Source organism: Grammomys surdaster, unplaced genomic scaffold (genome assembly GCF_004785775.1).
Source record: "Grammomys surdaster isolate TR1022 unplaced genomic scaffold, NIH_TR_1.0 210, whole genome shotgun sequence".
NCBI classification, from domain to species: domain Eukaryota; kingdom Metazoa; phylum Chordata; class Mammalia; order Rodentia; family Muridae; genus Grammomys; species Grammomys surdaster.
The window spans coordinates 853,958-861,287 of NW_021604655.1; positions in this window are offsets into that span (position 1 = coordinate 853,958).

The following is a 7,330-nucleotide window of genomic DNA, read 5'->3' on the forward strand; positions in this document are numbered from 1 at the left end:
TATATAGGCACAATGCCTATGAGAGTAACAATTTTCATCTCACTTTTATATCAATAAGAAACTTGTACCAATGAAAACCTTAAATTTGAAATCAAAGTAAATTTTGCACCATTTGAGAAATTATAACTTCAGCTTAATAGCAATTATACAGATTTCTGCCAAATAGGTTATGGCTAAGTAATCAATTCTAACTATTCCCCCCTGTTCCAATAAAACCATAACTTTTCCCTAGAAGGGAAGCCTAATATTAGCCACCTCAGTGCCCAAGCCCAGGGAATAGGGCACCAACTCTTCATTAACTTCTTCAAGCTGAATTTGGGCATTGAGATGTTAGAAGAGGGACAGGGGGAAGGGTAAATTGATAAGCCTCTGATGTCTCTGTCTTCACTTCATCCAGCTGAAATTCCAGGACATCAGAGGTTCGAGTAGATCTGCTCAGCTTGCTTGATGAGTAGATACACTAAGGCTGTGTATTCTGCAATATACAATTCTCAAAACAAATCTTAGTATGAAGATAATTTTTTGTTTGAATTCTGGAATCTAGTATTCTGGCAGCCTGCCTCTGTCATGTCTAATCCATATAATTCTGGGAGGTAGAAATACCTTAATCATCAGTTCTGAAAAAACACATCCATAACCTTCTTCCCAAAACAGCATATCCTTGAGCCAGGAACCAGAAAAACTTTTATGTTGACCTCTTTCCCAGAGGAAAAGTATAACCACAAAACTAAAAATCACACCCATCTTGAAATAAAATCAATTCAATAACTAAAATACTGTATATGCCTATTCTTTAGGCCTTCCCTATTTTGCCAAGCAGGAAATGAACCCAGAATTCCCATGGGGCCCACATTAGACAGAACCTGAGTCTCCTATGAGGCAATATAACTCTACTCTAGAGCCAGTGACAATTTTCCCTAAGTTCCAAACCATGGGCGATAATCCCCACCTGATCTGGACAAATCTGTTTATAAATCTTTCCTAAAAGCAAACAATCCCTATATTTTAACTTTATACTTAAATCAGTAACTGCCCCACATTGGAGGCTTATTTATTTGGCTCTCTTGGCTCAGAGCAGCCTACAATTTCTCTCTCTAAGACAGAGTCTCACTATGTAACCCTGGCTGGCCTAGAACTTGATATATAGACCTTGAGTCCCAGAAATCGGCCTGCTTCTGCCTCCCAAGTGCTGTATTTAGAGGAACGCACCACCATCTTGGACCTCATTTTCTACTTTTGTGACAATAAACCTAGACTGTGAGTCCCAGAGAGGAGGGTCTGGCTTAGCTCGGGTCCTGGGCCCATCACATGTCTGGAAGACAATTTTAGTAGCTATCTAGCTACTCTGGCTGGAATAAAGTCACACTCTTAGTCCACACCTTTAATCCCAAACAATGTAGGTAAGGTTAATTTGCAGAAGGAAGCAGCCATGTCTGAAAGTATAATTGAGAAGCAGACAAAGTGACAAATAAGAGAAAGATTTGACAGAATGAGTCAGAGATAGGATACGCTCAATTCTCATGAGGACAGGAAAAGGAGGCTATTTAAGAGCACTGCAGGTAGACACTCAGTCAGTTCTGTTCAGTCAGTTGGGAGTCACTGCCGTGAATGCAGTGCAGTGGAGTTGAGTTTGTGTGTGAGTTCATGCAGATCACTGCAGGTCAGCAGAGGCAGTTGAAGCCAGAGAATAAGAAGGAGCCAGAAGATTAGAACAAATTGCCAGAGTTGGCTTGAGGCCAAGCAGAGCAATGCAATGAGAATCCAAGAGAAGCCAGATTGAATCAGTCAGCTTGGAGAAGAGTTTGAGGCAGAACAACTGAGTTGAACCAGCCAGCCAGAGTTCAGAAGGAACTAGCAAGGGAGAGTTTATTCATCAGTAAGCCTCCGAGATAACAATTACACCAAGTGAATAAAAGTTACTTTTACAAACTATAGATATTGGGGGCAGGAGGCTGCCCTAAAAGTAATGGGGTGCTATTAGTAAAAGAGAAGTAAGGAAGTGCACAGGCGTAGACGGAGTTTATAATTGATTGACACTCCATATGTAACACTATCTATTACGGGACTACAAGTCATATGTGAGTCTTTAAATTTAAACTTATCCCCAAATAAAGTTGGAAAGTTAGAGTTACATCCATATATCTAGTAGCCGTGTCTGAGTCACTGTGACAGAAGAGCAAAGGCGACTGAACCTTTCCATTACCATGGAGACTCCAGTGCTCTTCAATTTCCACTTAGAATTCAAGTTTTCTTTCTTTCGTCTGCTCCCGCACTCCATATCTCCCTTTGACAATCACATATATCTGATTTATTCTCAAACTCACTGTACAGCCATGGCTGACCTTGAACTCCTGATCTTTCTGCCTCCATCTGCTGAGTGCTGGGGTTACAGGCATGTGCCACCACACCCAGTAACGTCTCCTTTTTCCTCTCACCTCATTAATTATGAATATGGGAACAACACAAGCTGTGAGTCATGCTCTTTACTCACTTACGCACTGAGTCTATGAAAAGTGTCTACTTCCAGCATCAAGCACGATCGCAGTCTCCAGGGACACCTGGGAGGAACCTTAGAGCTCCTTTGACAAAGTGGATCTCAGGTTAGACTCACCCGGGGAGATCTCAAAGTTACCGATACCTGAGCTCCAGCCAGCAGCAGAATGCTGAAAATTTGGTTGGGACTGGGTTGGTATCCACTTGAGAATGATACTACTGTACAGACAAACTCTGGCCTGACCAGCAATATGTTAAGTTCCTGTATCCCTCCTGAGTACTCTGAATTTTTAAATTATTATTACTGGATGTATGTATGTGCATCATGTGTTATATTTGCTGCCTTCAGAGGCCAGAAGGCATCAGATCTTCTGAAACTGGAATTATGATGATTATGAGCTGCCATGAGGGTGCTGGCAACTGAGCTGGGAGCTGCCATGTACCCAGGTATCAAACCTGGGTCCTTCGAAAGAGACGCCAATGCTCCTGACCACTGAACTATCTCTCTAGCCCCTTCTCGGGGTTCTTAAAATAAACTCAAGAGAGTCCTCTGTAGATTTGGCATCTGCCTGAATTGAAAGCAGAATTTTTAGAGAACAAATGTACTCTTCATCTATCCAAACAGAATTTAGTCTATTTTATAATGAAGTACCAAGAAAGCTTCTTGCTTTGGGGTCTACTTCAATTACTTTTTTTCCAAAGTGTTTCTGTGGTTTGTTCATTACTTATCTAAGTGGGAGATACTCTATAAAAATAACCACTCTTTACCAAATACACTGTACAGGGCAGTCACTTCACACACAGCTTCCAATAAGCACAGGGCAGGCTTGCAAGGCAAGCATAGCTGACACCAGCTTCCAGACAAGCAGTCACAAATGCTGAGGATTCTAACTTGTCTAAGTTTGAGCAACTGGTATTCCCTGTCCAGGGTTTCCCCTTTCTCCCTCACTATCCCATAGCTGAGAGTATGAGTGAGACTTGCAGCTTCGATCTGCCCTGGGCCCTCCTGGGGAAGAAGCTTCTGGTTAGGTGAGGTGTAGCCCCTGTTGTGTGTATCAGTGGAAGTCCCAGTGCTGGGACAATCTGGATAGTTGTCACCTGTTCTTAGCAAGAGTGTGAGGATCCCAGAAGGGAGGGATATTTGGAGATATGTGGAGTGAGAGATTAGGAGTGGAGTTATGTAATTTGGTGAGTTTCTTCCTCTTAGGGATTTGGGAGAGGCAGCTGAGAACACTGCTGTACCTGGAGCAGTTTAGCTCTAGACACCCAGAAGTTAGGGTGCATGCTTAGTAAATGCATTATCTATTCTTGGCTTGGATTCCTGTGAGATGGTAAAGTGTCTGTCTGTGTCATGTATCTTTGCAATTTGAGCCCCTACCCAGGAACTTACTTCCTGGGCAGCATGGCCTTGTTTCCAGGGGCCCAGGAGAGACAGGACACACTGTGCTCCACTCCGAAGGACACTACCCCCTGTTGTCCTCCGAGGATCACCTCATACAATGATAGAAGATCTATACCTTAGATGAAGGGAATGGATCAGGTCTTGTCTGCCTGTCATTTAACAGGCCCACATTGGGAGCAAAGCAATGACTAGTGATAGAATGAGCAATGTCACTGCTGGAAGAACCTTTACAAAGCCCCCTGTCTGGCTCTAGCTTCACAGACGGGAGCTGAGGCTCAGCAAAGTGTTCCAATGTGCTTAGGGTTGCACGGACAGATCGGGTAGGGAGCCAGGCACCATAGGACAGACCCGTTTCAGTATTTGGAGGCAGGAGGATTTGGAGTTCGAGGTCATTCTCAGCTGCAGAGTAAGTTCAGAGCCATCCTGGATGGCATTGGACCTTGTCTCCAGAAATAAACAAAGGCCAGTAAGATGGCTCTGATGGCGAGCTGCCTGCTGCCAAGTCTGACTCCATAAGTTCAATCCCTGGGCAAATTCACAAGGCAAAGAGAAAGAATTAACTTCACAAGTTGTTCTCTGACCTCTGCATGTACTCCCCCACACCAAGAATAAATAAATTTAATAAGAACAAACAAATAGAAAAGAACCAAACCCTATACCACAAACAAACCTATGGACATTAGTGGTGGGACCATACCAGAACTCTGGGCCCCACTCAATCCTGGCTCAGTCTGCCTTCCCTAAGGTGTTCTTTAGCTGTGGAGAGGTTGTCTCTAGGAGAACTCTTGAGAATTAGGCAGAAACAATGGACACTGAGGTTTTCCTTTCTTTCTTTCTTTCTTTCTTTCTTTCTTTCTTTCTTTCTTTCTTTCTTTCTTCCTTTTTTTTTGTTTTTGTTTTTTTTGAGACAGAGTTTCTCTGTGCAGCCCTGGCTGTCCTGGAACTCACTCTATAGACCAGGTTGGCCTCTAAATCCGCCTGCCTCTGCCTCCCAAGTGCTGGGATTAAAGGCATGCACCACCACTGCCCGGCAAATGTTACACACTTACACACTTTCAACACTCATTCTATTTTCAAAATGGAAGGTCCAGGGCATAGCAAGGAATAAACACACCAAGGAGTGTTTTTATCTCAGCAGCAGGATGTAACTAAGACACTACCCCACCTGGAAATTTCTTTTGCCAGACAAATCAGCCCATCACCCTCATGCTGACACTGTCAGGACACAGGTAGAATGCAGCTAGACTCTTGGCCACAACGTAACATGAATGACCCCATCCCAGTTCCCTACAGAAACCTGCTCTCACTGAATCACATGCACTTCCACTGCCTATGTCTTTTCCTGACATTCTTACCTCCCAAGCTCCCACAAGAATGGCCAATTAAGCTCTGCCCAAGGCTTGCCATAGCTTTTCTGGCACAAGATTCCAATTTCTTCCATGTTCCTCCCACAAAACAGTACTAATGGCTTAAAAGCCAAATGGTCAGGTTTATCACAAGAATCCCACTTTGAGCACCAATTTCTGTTTTCCTTAAGTTTCTATTGTTGTGTTGAAATATCCAGACAAAAGCTACATTTAGGAGAAAAATAGTTCATGTTAGTTCACTGTTTCAGGTAACAGTCCATCACTGAGAAAGTCCCTGAGGCAGGAGCTTGAAGGAGTAGGTAATATCACATCCATAATCAGGAAGAGGCATTGAATAAGTGCATGTTCACTTATTAACTTGCTGTGTTCAGCTCTCATTCTCTACTCATACAGTTTAGAATCGCCTGCCTAGAGAATGATGCCACCCATAGTGGGCAGGTCTTTCAGGTAGTTAAGATAACCCCCCACAGACATGCCCTAGGACCAATTTGATCTAGGCAGTTCTTCAATGAGGTTCTCTTCCCAGATGACTCTCCACTTCATGAAGTTGACAATCAAAACTATCACGGTTTTTCTGTACCCAGCTTCTCCCTAGCCCTTGCGGGATCAGTTTGTGGTTCAAGTCTCTTCTCTTCCAAGGTCCTTTTAGTGAATACACTTCATTATGAACATTGACCACTAACGACTGATGCTCACCTAGCACCGTGGGGAGCAGTTCTAGAATGATGATTTTATTACTGTGAGGTCTGGAGTCCTCACAGCACCCAGAAGAAGATGTCCTTGACATCTCTTTCTACACTGGAGAATATGGGTGTCAGAAGAAAAATGTGACAAGCCCAGGTTTGTAGCCTTTGCTAGATGTGGCAGAGAAACAGAATTTGAATACAGACTGGCTAAGCAATTAAAAAAAAAATCATTGTGTTTTGCCCTTACCCAGTGTGCTGACCTCTGACTTTATTGTCTCTCTGTAATCAAGACACAGGAGGCCTATGGGAAGCAGCTGATTCCAACAGGCTTGGCAGGATGGAGTGGTTGGTGGTGGGGCATTGGGTGGGAAGTAGCCCATCAGTTGTGCTGAGGAAGAAAAGGTAGTTTCTAGTGACTCCTCCCCCAGTGCTCTGCAATTGTCTAGCTTGCATGTTGTTATGCAGCCAGGGAGGGCTTCCTGGGAACAGGGCAGAATGCCCAGGCAGGCAAATGAGTGGCATATGTGTTCCAGCTTGACACACAATGGGCTTATGGTTGTGCATCTGCACACAGTGAAATAGCAGTCTATCATGCAGGATGCAGAGAATAATCACAGTATGTGGGACTGGGCCCAGAGACCGTCTGAATCTCTTCTCTTTGGGAACATGGTCCCTGTGGGAATGCTGATGATAAAAGTTATGGGAGGTGATTTGCCCTCCCAGGGACAGGGTAGCAGGTGCCAACTTCCTTCAATCAGACGATATTCAGGTTCTGTCAAGTTTGTATACAGCCTTCATTTACTCCATGACAACTGTGGGAAGAGACACAGGAGTGAGGCATAGGACCACTGAGTCAGTCCATGGAGATGAGGAGGAAGGACAGCTGGCCTGTTCCTGCCCATCACTGGCAGGCTATGTCAAAGACCATAAGACCATCAGCTTCCAGGGTTTAGTCAACCAAACCAGGACTAAAGTGACATCTTGACAATGGTTGGCGTGTGAAGTCACACCTTTAAGTTGAGCACACTCCAGAATAATCTCTAGGCCTTTCACACACACGGTGGCTGGACTTTGCCCTACAATCACTTTTCCACGTCTGGGTGACCTCTGAGAATCTACATTTCTGATCAGGCAGCCTTTGGCTGGCCTGAGACTGCACATTGGGAATTATGCTAAAATATAATTCTCAAAAAGGCAGAGCTTGGCAGGGGAGTTCCTCATCATGTAAAGGTGCTTGAAGCCAAACCTGATGACCAGAGCTTGATCCCTGGGACCTAAACAGTAGGAGGAGAGAAATGAGTCCCACAAGTGACCTGCTGACCTCATGAGCTCATGCTTAGGCATGGATGTGTGTGTGTGTGTGTGTGTGTGTGTGTGTGTGT